Source organism: Apium graveolens, chromosome 2 (assembly GCF_009905375.1).
Source record: "Apium graveolens cultivar Ventura chromosome 2, ASM990537v1, whole genome shotgun sequence".
Taxonomy (NCBI): domain Eukaryota; kingdom Viridiplantae; phylum Streptophyta; class Magnoliopsida; order Apiales; family Apiaceae; genus Apium; species Apium graveolens.
In genome coordinates, this window is record NC_133648.1 from 175858726 (window position 1) to 175874771 (window position 16046).

At 39.1% G+C, this 16046-nt stretch overlaps 1 non-coding gene across 1 annotated transcript; it reads right to left on the reverse strand.

Moving 5' to 3' along the window:
* Positions 1-12714: 12714 nt before the first annotated feature.
* Positions 12715-12821, reverse strand: LOC141710228 (small nucleolar RNA R71). The gene has a single exon (XR_012570759.1). It is a non-coding gene; the product is annotated as a small nucleolar RNA R71 (small nucleolar RNA).
* Between the last annotated feature and the right edge of the window lie 3225 nt (positions 12822-16046).

Genomic DNA, 16046 nt, shown 5'->3' on the forward strand with positions numbered 1-16046 from the left:
TTATCCATAGTCCCAAAGCTAGTGGATGGTAATTAAGTGGGCAATAGAGTTGGGAGAATTTGACATCAAGTACAAGCCACGAACGGCAATAAAAGCCCAGACATTGGATGACTTCATGGTGGAATGTACCATACCCAACCAAGAAGTCGGGGGCAGGAAGATACTATACCTCAAGGCACAGAAAGAGATAAAGGAGACAAAGAAAAGGACATTAAGGAGAAGGAATATTGGGTTCTCTATTTTGATGGGGCATCAAAAACAAATTCAAGCGGAGCAGGGCTAGTTTTGCAAAGCCCCGATGGGTTCTTGATTGAATATGCTATGAAGCTAGACTTCCCAACTACAAACAATGAAGCAGAATATGAAGCTCTGATAGCTGGCCTCGGCCTACCAGGAACACTGAGAGTCAAGAACTTAAAAGTCTGTGGAGACTCAAAGTTGGTCATATCCCAGGTCAAGGGAGAGTTTAAGGCAAGGGATGACACAATGGCTAAGTACGTTCGCCTAGTAAGTGTTGTGATGACTCAGTTCGATGAATGTCATGTTGAGCACATCCCAAGAGAGGAAAATGCTAAGGCATATGCATTGTCCAAGTTTGTTTCATCAGAGATAGAGGAAAGTTCAGGAAGTATATACTTCCGCGTTTTGAAGACACGGAGCATTGATGTTAAGCTTGTAGCTCCTATAGGGCTGGGGACATCATGGATAGATACCATTAAGGCCCATATTCAAACTGGTTAGCTGCCAAACGATGTGACTGAAGCACAAAAGTTGGTTGTTCGAGCACTGAGATACTCCTTGATCGATGGGATTTTGTAGAAAAGATCTTATGTGGTTCCTTAGTTAAGATGTCTCAGGCCCGATGAGGCACACTTGGCTCTTGAAGAAGTACACGAAGGTATATGTGGGCAACACCTGGGGGGCAGAGCACTGGCTCATAAGATAACCCGTTTAGGCTTCTATTGGCCAGAGATGATGGCCGATGCCAAAGAGTATGTGAAGAAGTGTGATCGCTGTCGGAAACATGCACCTGTTGTTTGATAACCCCCGAGATGTTAACCTCCATCAACTCCCCCATCCTCTTTCCCATGTGGGGAATGGATATACTTGGACCCTTCCCCATGGCCACGGCACAAAGGAAGTTCCTGATTGTAGCCATTGATTATTTTACTAAGTGGATTGAAGCCAAGACTTTGGCCAAGATCACAACTAAACAAGTTGCACAATTCCTGTGGGAAAACATCCTGTGCCGATACGGAATTCCCCGTATCCTAGTTACCGATAATGGAACACAGTTCAAAAATGAGGAATTTAAGAAGTATTGTGAGGAGAATGAGATTGAGTTGCGGTTTACCGCCGTAGCTCACCCGTAAGCCAATGGGCAAGCAGAAGTGGTGAATCGAATAATCCTGGATGGACTAAAGAAGAGGATCGAGAAATCAAGGAATAACTGGGTGGATGAAATACTCCCAATACTATGGGCCTATAGAACTAATTGTAGAATCACAACTGGAGCAACTCCCTTCATGTTAGCATATGGGGAAGAGCCGGTTGTTCCTGTGGAGATATCACATTTGTCTCCCAGGATCCAAGCTTTTAATGCTGAGGAAAATGAGGAGGGGCAAAGATTAGCCCTGGATCTAATTGATGAAGTACGAGATGAGGCACATGAAAAAATAGTGGAATATCAGAAGAAGGCTTCATTCTACTACAACCTAAGGGTTAAAGAAAGGTTCTTAAAGTAAGGTGACTTGGTTCTGAGGAAGGTGGAAGCTTTCGATGTTGGACAGAAGGGAAAACTTTCCCCAAATTGGGAAGGGCCATAAAAGGTCAAAAGTGTCCAACGAAGAGGAACCTACAAGCTAGAGACTATGGATGGTTTTGAAGTCCCGAGAACTTGGCATGCACAAAACCTGAAGATTTACTATGTATAAAATGATTGAGCATGATTCTCACTTGTCAAGATGACAAGTAGGTTGAAAAGCACCTTGAAGCTTTGCTTGCTTAGGATGTTGTATTTTAGTTTTATAAGACTATCTAGTTCTGCGAAAAATTATGCAAGGGATGGATCCCAAAGAGTGTACAATTTATAAAGTTTCCACATAGGATGTATCCTAAAACTGTTTGGTTCATCTTATGCATGGTTGAGTTTGCTTATCCATTTTTGGCACAAGTACAGAGAAGTGTAAGAAAAAGCTAGGGAAGGCATGTGAACTATCTAACTCTCTTCGAATAGTACGAGTACTTAGAAAAAATAGTAAAAGAGCGAACAAACAACTTAAGATAGCTTAATTAAATCCCTGAAGGGTAACAAAGTTAAACTTTTAAAAGTACTTTACAAATTGAATAAAACACAAAAGCTAAGCACTCGGCTTAGAAGGCTCAGACTCCTCGGAGCTACTCTCTAAAGTCTCATCAGATGTTTCCTGAGTTGGCCCCTCGAAGGTTTCCTCAGAAGTCTCCTCGGAGGTTTCCTCAGAACTATCCTCAGACGCCTCAGGTGCCTTTGAAGATGCTGGTTTTGGGGGCTCCTCAACTCTGGCCTTTCACACTTGGCTCAACCTCTTCCTCGGAGGAGGATTCCTCTTCTCCGGAACTGGACTCAGGCTTTTTTCTTTTCTGTCCTTTGGCTCACGACTGGTGCCTTGGGCAAAGAAGCCCCATGATCAGTCGAAGGGACTGCTCTATCCTCTTCATGAATGAGATCCACAACTTTATCTGTTACTCCCCCCAGCCTTGGGATCTTGAGAGGACAAGGGAAGGCAGAATCCTCGAGCATTTCTGGATACTCGTCTTGAATGGCCTCGACTGCGTCATCCCATCCTTCTTTGTAGCTTAGATGAAGAGTGAGGGCATCGTGCTCCTCTATCAAATCCTTGAACTTCGGATTGTCCATCCAGCCATCAAAATTCTTTACTTTTTGGTTGTTCAGAATGACAATTTTGGCCCGAGAAATCTCCAAATCAGAAGTCGAGGAGGCAAGCTGGGCTTTGAGGCTCTCAATTTGCTCGTTGGCCTCCTCAAGCTTCTTGTTGGTGTCGTCATACTCCACCTTCCAAGCTTTGGCTTGATGGAGTGTCCTTTTAAAATAAAAGTTAGCCTGAAAGGAAAGGAGAGAAAAGAAATAATGAAGTTTCCGCTAAGAAAAGGAATGAAATAAATATGAGAAAGAAAAATAATTTACCGTCGCCATGGCCTGAGCGCCAAACAGCGTGTTGGCTTCTAAGTCCTGTTGAAGGACAAAATCCTAATAGTCCATCGGGGAAATAGACTGAAGCGACCATTCTTTGGCATGCTTCGTATTTTCGATAATCGTGTCTTTACCCCGGATTCCCCAAGCAGGTTGGAAGAAGGCCCCTGGCTTCTATTTAGTGCGTTGGGGTTGGTTGGGGCTTTCCTTATCCCCTTCTTTCATCTAAAGGAGAAACTCGGGGAAATGATCACCCAGGCGTGGGTCCTTGAAGACTTTCCCAGTCCTTTTCATCCTTGTGGTTTCCAAGTCCTTAGACTTGGTCGCCTCTACGATCTTCTCAGCCGCTATAAGAAAAGTTTAAAAGTAAGTTAAAACCAGAAAAGGACCAGGCTAAATATGCAAAAGTTTAAAGCTAAAGGTTGGAAATTACTTCTCATAGATACGGGAGAAAGGCCGCGCTCAACCAAAACCGTCTCCTTGATGAGGTCCCAGGAATGAGATGTCCTGTTATCCTGGGTAAGGAGATTAAAAGTTGTCGTCTCTTCTTCAGACAACACAATGTCATTAGGGCTTCCATATACCACTTGCCCAAAATACGAACGGAGGAGCGTCCCCCAGTCGCCGCCTTCCCAAACCAACTACAAAAATTCCATTTTTCCACCCCAAATTGTTGTCAGGGATGGACTTCCCATTAACAATATGGGGAATTATGGGGCATTGGTTCAAACTGACCCATCCCGGGTTCTTATCAGGACTATTTTTAAACTGGAAGATCTTCCTAAAAACAGCGATAGTTGGGGCCACATTGTGCTTAGCACATTGTGACAAGAAGCAAAGTATTAACCTCCACGCGTTAGGAGGGAGTTGACAAGGATTGATCCCTACATCTGCTAAAAGAACAGGAATAAAAGGGTGAAAAGGGAACCTGATCCCGGCCCTGAGAGTGTCCCTGTAGACGCATAAAGCGTCCTTTTTCCAGTGACAAGCCCTGTCCGCGGGGCTTGCAAAGACTAACTTGTAGGGCTTCTGAATCTTGAAAATATTGACTAGCTTCTCCAGCTCTTTAGCATCTTGGAATGTGCTGATGTGATCAAACACGTCCAAATGAGCATCAGAGGGGTACTCATCCCCACGAGCGTTGATCATATCGATCAAGCAGGAATACCTTGAACGAATAGGGAACTCATTTGACTTTTTAGCCACATTAATCTTGGCTAAATGAGTCATTCTCTTATCTGCCATTCAAAAGAAACAGAGTCAAACATAAATCTCGGCACAAGTCTAGGCAAGAGAATTAAAGGAAACATAAAATTAAAAGTTTGGGAAAAACAAAGAAGAATACAAGAAATATACCTGGGAGTTTAGAGAGCTTGAAGAAAATTGAAGGAAAGCTTTGAAGCTCTAAGAAAAAGACCTAGAGTTTTTTGGAAGAGGAAGACAACAAGTAAGAAATGAGAAGTGAGTAGAAAATAGTCTCACACACTTTCTTATATAGGCAGCCAAAGAGAAGATGAAAAGGCAAAAAAGGCCCATTAACTTGAAAGCCCAAAGAAAAAGCCCAAATTCTGGAACTTTCCAGAATATCCTTGAAAATTCTTAAGGGTTTATAAAAATTATTAAAGGAAAATAAAATCCAAAAAGGATTTGGAAAAATAGAGGCCCAAATCAAGGCCCAAATCCAAATAGGATTTGGAAATATGAGAGGCCCCACCCAAATCCAAAATCCAAAAGGGATTTGGAAAAATAGAGGCCCAAATCAAGGCCCAAATCCAAATAGGATTTGGAAATATGAGAGTCCCAAACCAAATCCCAAATCCAAAAAGGATTTGGAAAAAGTAGAATAGGATCCAAGTCGAATTTCAGCTCGTGAATCCTGGTCATATTACTTCGAGTAGAAGCCAAGAAATGGACAAAAATTCGACCACAACACAAGTCGTTAAAATGACACTGATCCAAGTTGAATTCCAACTCATGAATCCTGGTCATATTACTTCGAGTAGAAGCCAAAAAATAGCCCAAATATCGAGCATAATCCAAGTCGTTCAAATGACTAGGATCTAGGTCAAAATTTAGGTCGTGAATCCTAGTCTTTTTACTTCGATTAGAAGCCAAAATTGATCTAGATTTTGACAATAATCCAGGTCGTTCAATCGACAAGGATTCTAGTCAAAATCCAGCTCGTGAATCCTAGTCGAAAATGCTCGACCAGGCCCTAGGAGCTGGCCAGAATTTTGACCAGAATCCAGGTGGTTCAAACGACTAGGATTCTAGTCGAAATCCAGTTCGTGAATCCTAGTCGAAAATGTTCGACCAGGCCTCAAGAGCTGGCCGGAATTTCGACTAGGATCCAGGTCGTCCAATCGACTAGGATTCTGGTCAAAAAAGGCTGAAAATTGGAAAAATTCTTGAAAATTGGAAAAATTCCCGAAAATTGAGAATAAATTTGGAAAAATCCCAGAAATTAAGGGAAAATTCCTGAAAATTAGAGAAAAATCCCAGAATTAAGGGAAAAGTCTTGGAAATTAGGAGTAAATCCTGGAAAATTGAAGGAATTACTTGAAAAAATCCTAAAAATTATGGATATACTCTAAAAATTAAGGAAAAATTTCTTGTGAAACCCATAAATTAAGGGAAAAATACCATATAATTACTAAGAAATAAGAATAAAAGGTAAGGAAGAGTAATGGGGAAGTTATAAAGGAACCATGAAGCTACGTACTAGGCAAATTGTTGTAAATGTGTAGGTCGCTCCACACTTTACGCAAAAAGGAAACCATGTATGGGAACAAGTAAACTTAACTTCTGCGAAATATTTTACGGTTTCCCAGAAGTTGGGGGCAAATGATAGGGAATAAAATAAACCCTGATTGCGTAATTAATATCGCATTAATTATATCAGAATGGGGCTGACAGCTGAGCCCATTAGAAAGGGCCCAAAACCCAGAATATTAATTAATTTCATAATTAATTAATAAGAGATAAATCAGCTGTTAAGATGAGTCCTAGTGGGGATATAAATCCTTGTAGATTGGACTCCAAGGAACCTCATGGGATAAGGAATCAGTTTCCTACCTCTTAGGACTCCAAAGTCCATCCTAATTCAGAGACTTGCCCACCAAGTCTCCCACCTCTAGTCTAATTCAAGGACGTCCAACATCTATATAAGGGGTCTCACCCCACAAATCATAACTACATTTTTGACTTGATCCTTGGCAATCAACAAGGTAGATAGGCATCTTATTAAGGTAGATCGAGTCACGAGACAAAAGAGTAGTCAAATCGAGCCTCGAAGCTCACGAACCCTAGTAGTAAGTACATCAACTAATATACTTTAGTTTTTTAACCATAACACTGTTATTGTAAGAAAATTCCACTAATGGTAAATGTTCGTCCCAACTGCCTTCAAAATCAATTGCACATACACATAACATATCTTCAATTGTTTGAATCGTCATTTCACTTTGTCCATCCGTTTACGGATGATAAGCGGTACTCATATTTAATTTGGTATCAATGAATTCCTAAAATTGTCTCTAGAATCTTGAATTGAAATGTGGATCTCGATCAGATACAATGGATATAGGAACTCTACGTCACATCACAATTTCTTTGAGATATAAGTGCACTAACTTGTCGAGCGAAATTTTTTTGTTAATTGGAAGAAAATGTGATGACTTGGTTAGTCTGTCGATGATCACCCAAATTGCATCATAATTTGCTTTAGTTCTTGGAAGTCCTACCATAAAATCCATTGTTAGATGTTCCCATTTCCATTCCGGAATATCCAGTGGTTGTAGTAATCCTCTTGGACGTTGATGTTCTGCTTTGACTTGTTGGTACGTATAGCATTTACTTACCCACTCTGCTATTTCTTTCTTCATGTTTGGCCACAAAAAGTTTTCTTTCAAATCTCAATACATCTTTGTGCTTCCTGGATGAATGGAATATCTTGAGTTGTGAGCGTCTCATAATATTTCTTCTTTCAATTCTGGCACATTAGGTATCCGGATTCTTGATGAAAATATTAGAATTCCTTTATCATCTTTTTGACTTGTAATTTCTTCTCCCATTAGATTGTCGTCTTCTTGACTCATTACTTTTTCTTGACATTTTTGAATCTTTTCCAACAATTCTGGCTGAAATATCATTGCATAGTTCATTTCAGAGGATTCCCTTGAAACACGATCCTCAATTTCCAATTTCTCAATTTCTCTGATCAATTCTTCTGAAGAAGTTAACATATTCAATCTCTCTTTTTGGCTTAGCGCATCTACCATGATGTTTGCTTTTCCTGGATTATAGTTGATTGTAACATCATAATCCTTTATCAATTCTAGCCATCTTCGTCGTCTCATGTTGAGTTCTTTCCGCTTAAAGATATACTTTAGACTTTTAAGATCTGTGTAAATTTCACATATTTTGCCATAAAGATAATGTCTCCAAAGTTTTAGTGCGAACATGATTGTTTCTAGTTCCAGATCATGCGTAGGATATTTCTGTTCACGAGGTTTCATTTGTCTAGAAGCATATGCAATTACGTTACCGTGCTGCATTAATACTAGACCCGGAAATTTTGGACACGACACGACTTACACAACACGAAAATTTAGTGTTTGTGTTTGGATTTTTAGTTCATGACACGAAAGTACACGAACACAAAAGTACACGGTCGAGATTTTGTGTCGATTTTGTGTTTAACCTTCGTGTACACGACACGACACGAAGTATACGACATAAATAAATATTATAATTAAATTTTAATATTTTTATGAATATATGTAGAATTATAATAAATGGATGCATATTTGTTTTTAAAATATTATTTGATTTCATTATATTGTATATAATTAGGATCTAAATATATATTTTACATATATTTTATAATTATTTTACCTAAAAATCTTATATTTTAATTTATATTAATATTAAATTTAATATATATTAATATTCAATTAACACGACATACACGACATGAAATGACACAAAACGACCCGAAATGAAAGTACACGAACACGAATGTACACGAACGCTAAACATTTCAGTTTTATGTTTGGCATTGAAGTACACGAAATACGAAAATACACGACACGAAAGTATACGACACGAACGAATTTCCAGGTCTAATTAATATGTATCTTAGTCCTCGGTAGGAAGCATCGCTGTAAATAACAAAATCTCCTTGCTCGTCTGGTAGCAGAAGTACAGGTTCTGTTACAAGTCGGTTTTTCAATTCTTGAAAACTTTCTTCACACCTTTCATTGCATATAAAATTTTCATTCTTTTGAGTTAACTTGGTTAATGGCGTAGCTATCTTCACAAAATCCTTAACAAATCTTCTATGATAACCTGTCAATCCCAAGAAACTTCTAACTTCCGTCGGTATCTTTGGCCTTTCCCAATTCAATACAGCTTTAATCTTTGCTGGATCAACTTTGATTCCTTCAATATTAATGATATGGCCTAGAAAATGCACTTCTCCTAGACAGAATTCACATTTCGAAAACTTCGCATAAAGTTGTTCTTTCCTTAAGATTTCCAAAGTAATTCTTAGGTGTTCAACATGTTCTTCTTCGGTCTTCGAGTAAATCAAGATGTTATCAATAAATACAATCACAAATTTATCCAAGTACTTTTTGAACACCCGGTTCATCAAATCCCTGAATGCCGCTGGTGCATTAGTTAAACCGAATGCCATTACAAGGAATTCATAATGTTTATATCCGGTACAAAAAGCAGTCTTGGGAATGTCTTTGGCTTTGATCTTCAGTTAATGGCACTCTAACCTCAATTCTATCTTGGAAAACCTTACGGCTCCTTTTAGTTGATCAAATAAATCATCGATTTATGGTAGAGGATACTTATTCTTGATAGTTAACTTATTCAACTCACGATAATCAATACATAGTCGCATACTGCCATCTTTCTTCTTCACAAACAATATCGGTGCAACCCATTGGGATACGCTTGATCTAATAATTCCTTTTGTCCGGAAGATTTTGTAATTGTGTTGCTAACTCTTCAATTTCAACCCGTGTCATTCGATACGGAGCTTTCGAAACTGGTTTTGTACCTGACGCTAACTCAATAGTAAATTTAATTTCTCGATCCGGCGGTAATCCTAAAATTTTATCTAGAAGGACATCAGGAAATTCACACAAAATGTGAATATCTTCTATCTTCGGACTTTCCTTTTCAGTATCCAACACATAAGCTAACTAAACTTCACATCCTTGATTATTTCTCACCCTAAATATTACCGTTGCATTCTCCGCAGTTCATAATTTCACTTTCTTATCCGCACAATCAATCTGAGCATTATTCCAGGCTAACTAGTCCATTCCTAAAATAACATCAAACTCTCCTAACTTGAAAGGTATCAAGTCAATTGAGAAATGATGTCCTACGATTTCGATATCGCACTCGGGACATACTCGATTTACAGGAACCTGGTCATCATTCGCTAATTTTATAATTAATGTCTCGCCCAACCGTTGAATTTCACAACATATCTTATCAATGAGTCCCTCCAAAATAAAAGATCTTGTTGCTCCAGAATCAATCAATACTTTTGCTTTAATCGAGTTCACAAAAAGCATACCTGCAATCACACTTGGACTCTGCACAGTTTCCTTCATAGTCATATTAAAAGTCCTTGCCCTAGTTCGATTCTACTGTGGTGGTGGAGGTAGTGCCAATAATTTTGGAACACTAGCTGCCATCGTTGGTCCTCTATAATCCCTGGAAATATGCCCTTTCTTCCCATACTAGAAATAATTAACTTATATTCTCCCTGCTGGGAATTCATTGGAGTAGTGCCCTTTCTGCTTACACTTGCAGCATGTCACATTTGCCTTGTTGCAGACGCCCGTATGTTTCTGACCATATGTCTTGCAGTATGACAATGGTGGTCTGATCATTCACTGCTGATTTGGAGCTTGAAAACAATTACCTGCTCTCTGATTGCCTTGTCCTATCTTTTTAAAATTCATATTCGTATGGCCTTGAAATTCTGGTTTCCTGTTAGAACGGTTTCGAAAATTCCGTTGTCTGTTTTCCTTTTGGGACATCTCACTTTCCCCTTCAATGATTATGGCTTTCTGAACCATGGCTGTATATGTCGTCAACTTAAATACTGCCACTCTGCTACGAATCCATGGCTGCAATCCTTGTTGAAATCTCTTAGACCATTTCTCATCAGTTTCAACCTGTTACGGAACAAATCTAGCCAATTCTGTAAACTTGGCTTCATATTCAGTCACTGACATGTTCCCTTACTTCAATTTCAAGAACTTGATTTCCATCTGGTTCTTCATATAGCGAGTAAAATATTTCTCCAGAAACAATTCATTAAACCTATACAAGTGACAATGCTTTCACCTTCTAAATATTTCTTGGATTCCCACCAATAATTTGCTTCTCCTTTCAGGAAATAACTAGCAAAATTATTCTTCAACTGCCTCTATCTACATATATCACATATACTACAACATCCCTGGTCCAACTGTCATATCTCGGAACCCTGGTGGAATATGGCTCAAATCCTGTCGAAGAGTCTCAATAACTGACTGAGAAAGTGATAAGTGGATTTTATATCTACTTGGAATGCTTCATTATCAGCTTAAGTTGGTGTTTTGGACTCAAGTATATGGTATTTTTGATGTGTTTTTGTGTAATTGCAGTGCATGAGTCATAGGAGGAAAGGGATTTACAAGGATTTTATACTTATCAGAGATCAGATTTTGAAGTCTAGTCCATTCTCAAGTTGTAGATGATTGACCTAGAGATTGAAACAATTAGCTTCACGTGGGCAGTTGAATCACCTAATTCTGACGAGCAGAACTCAAGATACGGCCAAAAGAAGAACGGTCAGAAAATCACCAAAAGGCCGGCGCGCCCGCGCCCCAGAAACTAGTAAAAAGGCGCGCCCGCGCCCGAACCCGCGCACCCACGCCGCCCTTTTTGCCCAATAAATTTATGATTTTGAGGGTCCAGGTCCACCAGGGGCTTATATAAACCAATAAAAAGACGTTTTTAATAACAAGGAGCGAAGGAAGCGCAATACGAAGACCTAGAGAGAACAAGACGGCTATGGAGAAGAAGACTTTTGTATTCTTCAATATAGTTGATACTTTGATGCTTGTTTTCAATTTGTCTTTGAACCCTAGTACTCTTATATTGTTTATTATCATGTTTTCTTTGGAACCATGGTGACGATGAGTTCGATTGTGAACTAATCGTTGTCATGGGGTTCTAACGGATTTATCTATGGATTTCAATAGTTAATTGTTCTAATTATTTAGTGTGTGGTGATTTATGATTTCCTAGTTTGGTTGTGCTTATTCATCTTTGATGCGTAGCTAACATCTAAGATTTTTTGCTAATCTTTATTAAAGCGACAGTGAATATAGAGGTTTAGAACTTGCCATGCTAGCATAGGTTTATGTATGAATTGACATGCAGAATGTGTGGGTAATTTTAACCATCTTATTCACCATATGTAATCACGATAGATAACTTGCTCTTAAACCATTATGTTTTCAATCTTTATAGACATATAGGGACTAAGCATAATTGGTGTCTATTTAACTTTATCTTAATTGTGGATGTTTGATAGTAAGGTATACGTATAACGAAAGTTAGCGTATACTAGTTTCATGTTATCTGATTAGTTGTCATCACCATCACACGATGGGGTTAAAGAACATAACTTTGAAGGAAGTATTTAATGAAGTTAGAATCACATGTTTATTTTCATATAAGTAATTCAATCTTTATTCTCTTAGTTAATGCTATTAGTATAATCTCTTAGGTAAATCAAAACTTAATTTGTTATTTGTCTTAGCATTGAACGATAACCATACATTATTGCATAAATGCATAATATGAAATTAACCTAAACCAGTCCATATGGGAACAAACTTGACTTATATCTTATACTACTTATGATTGCGTACACTTGCATGTATTTTCACGTTTGAATTACAACGAACAAGTTTTTAGCGCCACTGTCGGGGACTCGATGTTAAATTTAGTTTATGTGTTTGTCATCAATGGTCGTTAAAGTTCACTGACTCGGATTATTTTCTTACAAGGTTTACTTTAGTCGTGTGTTTCAAGTACTCTATTTTTTATTGCAATGGGAGAACCAACAACAGATACGAAAGCTTTGATGGATTATTCTTAACCAGAGATTAATGACATTCAGTCTAGAATTGTCAGACCATCCATTGCTGCTAATATCTTTGAAGTCTAGCACGATTTAAATGGTACAGAATTCAGTCCAGTTTGGGCGTTCTCCAACGGAAGATCCAAATATGCACATCAGGGATTTCATAGAGACCTGCGACACCTTGAGGTTCAATGGTGTGTCTGAGAATGCGGTGAAACTGAGACTGTTTCCATTCTCTCTGAGGGACAAGGCTAAGAGCTGGTTACACTCTCTACCAGCTGGTTCGATTGCTACTTGGGAAGATCTTGCTTAAAAGTTTCTCAATAAATTCTTCCCTATGGCGAAGACAGCTGCAATCAAGAATGCTTTTACTCAATTTGCGCAACAATCGGGAGAATCTCTATGTGAAGCTTGGGAGCGCTACAAGGAGATGCTTAGGAAGTGTCCTCATCATGGAATTCCTGATTGGATGATCATCAATTGCTTCAATTACGGTTTGGAGCACAGTCAAGACCCATGCTCGATGCAGCATCAGGTGGAGTCTTATGGGCTAAGAGTTGTAATGAAGCTTATGAGCTAATTGAACTGATGGCTGCTAATGAATATCAGTATCCAACCCAGAGATTTCCACAGGGCAAGTTAGCAGGAGTTCTTGAACTGGATACAGTTACGGCTATCACTGCTCAACTAAAGGCGTTATCTATGAAGATCGATTCTCCGGCTAACTATGGTGTTAATCAGATAACCAGTATTTGTGAGCTGTGTGCAGGTTCGCATGCGACAGAGCAATACGCTATATCTAGTGAATCAGCTCAGTTTGTGAGCAACTTGAAGTTAAAGAACAGGTGAACGCCATCACCTTGAGGTTTGGAAAGGTCGCAAGCCTGCAAATTCAGCAAGACGAAGAGTCTGAAAATTCTATCCAGAATGCAGGTGCGTCTGCACCCTTGCCAATTCCAGAAAATGAGCATGTAGCTAAAAAAGTTGTGCAGAAGGATGCCGAGGTGGAACTAAAGAAGAAAGTTGTTTAAAAAATCCTCATGAGGGTAATACATGGGATAAACAAGTCTATCCACCTTCGCCATATCCTAAAAGGCTTCGAAAGCATAAGTTCGACAAGCAATTTGCCAAGTTTTTGGAGGTTTTCAAGAAACTGCATATCAACATACCTTTTGCAGAAGTTCTAGAACAGATGGCGAGCTATGCTAAGTTCAAGAAGGGTATTCTATCTCGGAAGCTAAAACTTGAGGAGTTGGAAACCATTGCTCTAACGGAAGAGTGCAGTGTTGTGTTGTAACATAAACTTCCTCCTAAAGTTAAAGATCCAGGAAGCTTCACGATACCTTGTACCATTGGAAATCTGTCTTTCAACAAGTGTTTGTGTGACTTGGGAGCTAGCATCAATCTGATGCCCTTGTCTGTCTTCAAGAAACTTGGTTTGCCTAAGCCAAAACCAACAAATATGTCCTTACAGTTGGCCGATCGGACCATCACTTATCCACGAGGTATAGTAGAGGATGTCTTGGTCAAGGTGGACAAACTCATCTTTCCTGCTGATTTTGTAATTCTGTATTTTGAGGAAGATGAGAAGAGTCCCATCATCTTGGGAAGACCATTCTTGGCTACAGGCTGAACTATGATCGATGTGCAAAAAGAAGAGCTTACGATGAAGGTTCAATATCAGAAGGTCACTTTTAATATGTTCAAGGCAATAATAGTTACCTACTGATAAAGAGGAATGCTTTAAAGTAAAGATGGTCGATTTTGTAGTGAATTCAGAACTTGAGCAAGTGCTAAGGTCAGATACTTTAGAGAGAGCCTTGACAGGGGAATCTGATAGTGAAGATGAAGAGAGGGCAGAACAACTGCAGCATTTGAATGCATCTTCAGGGAAAAGGGAGATGGATCTGCCATTCGAGTCTCTTGGATTAACAAATCTGAAAGATTCTGAGGAGCGTTTTTAACCATCTATTGAAGAAGCTCCCACACTTGAGCTCAACCCACTACCAGATCACTTGAGTTATGTATTCTTAGGTGCACCCCCTGACAAGGGGTTTGATTCTTTATAAAAAAATGCCTCCCAGAAGAAATATCCGCACCAACATTCAGAATGAAGAAACCAACAACAACAACAATAATAACCAAGATGATTCAAACCAGAATGCAAACCCAGGACCTATAGACCCAGCAATAGCCCAGATTCTTCAAATCTTGGCCTAACAAACAGTTCACCTGACACAACAACAACAAAGACAGACCAATCCCCAGGTAACTTTCAAAACTTTTCAGGCGGTAAACCCACCATAATTCAAGGGTTCCTTAGATCCGATTGAAGCAAATGTTTGGTTAAAGGAAATAGAGAAGTCATTTTCCTTAGTGAAGGTGAAAGAGGAACAGAAGGTTGAGTTTGCGAGTTATTACTTGACGAATGAGGCCACCTATTGGTGGGAGACTGTGAAGACATTGGAAGGTACAGATGGTATTACTTTGGAGAGGTTTAAGGAATTGTTTTTAGAAAAATATTTCCCCCAGTTTGTTCAGGATCAGATGAAGCTAAAGTTTTTAGAGTTAAAGCAAGAAAATATATCGGTAGCGGATTATGAAAATAATTTTGGAGAGTTGTCAAGGTATGTGCCGTCATATGTGGATACTGACAGGAAGAAGGCCAAGAGATTCCAGCAAGGTCTAAAGCTATGGATCAGAGGGAAGGTAGCCATTTTTGAATTGGATACCTATGCAGGAGTTATACAGAAGGCCATGATTACAGAGACGGAGAGTGAGATGTCACAGAAGGAAAAGGAAAATAAGAAAAGGAAATTTGAAGGAAATGAAGGTCAGTCACAACCAGGGAAGTTTCCAAATTTTAAGAAGGGCCAGTTTCAGCCAGGGAGAAATTTTAATTTCAAGAGACCAAATGCAGGCGACGGAGGCCAGGGCAACCGTCCAGTCAATATGAATCAGCCAAATCAGTTAAGGTTAACTTTTCCAGATTGTCAGGTATGTGGGAAGAAATATGGAGGAGTTTGTAATAAGTTGAATGTAGTTTGTTTCAAGTGTAATCAGAAAGGGCACTATTCGAGGGAGTGACGAAATGAGCCAGCGACAGATCCAGCAAACAAGGATCAGCATATCTAGAATCTAGTAGTAAAGGTTCCAGCTATTGGATTTACATGTTTTAAATATGGGAAGTCAGGACATATAGCCAGGGATTGCAAGACACCAGCCCCAGTCAGTAATGCATTGAGAATTATGGGATCTACCCCAGCAGTGAATGAGACTCCAAGGTCTAGAGTTTTTGACATGTCTGTAAAGGATGTTATCCAGGATACTGATATCGTGGCAGGTACGCTTAATGTGAATTCTTTATGTGCCAAAGTGTTAATAGATTCGGGAGCAACTCCATCGTTTGTTTCACAAGATTTTGTTAGTAAGTTAAATTGTCCAGTTGAGTATTTAAATTAAATAATGACTGTGGAATTAGCAAATCAAGAACGTGTATCTATTAATCAAGTTTGTGGGAATTGTGAGATTGAGATTTTTGGTAAGTTTTGTGTAGATTTGATACCATTTAAGTAAGGAGAATTTGACGTTATCTTAGGAATGGATTGGTTATCTAAGCACGATGCCCAGATAGATTGTCGAAATAAGAAGGTAATGGTGAAGACGCTAGACGAGAGGATAGTA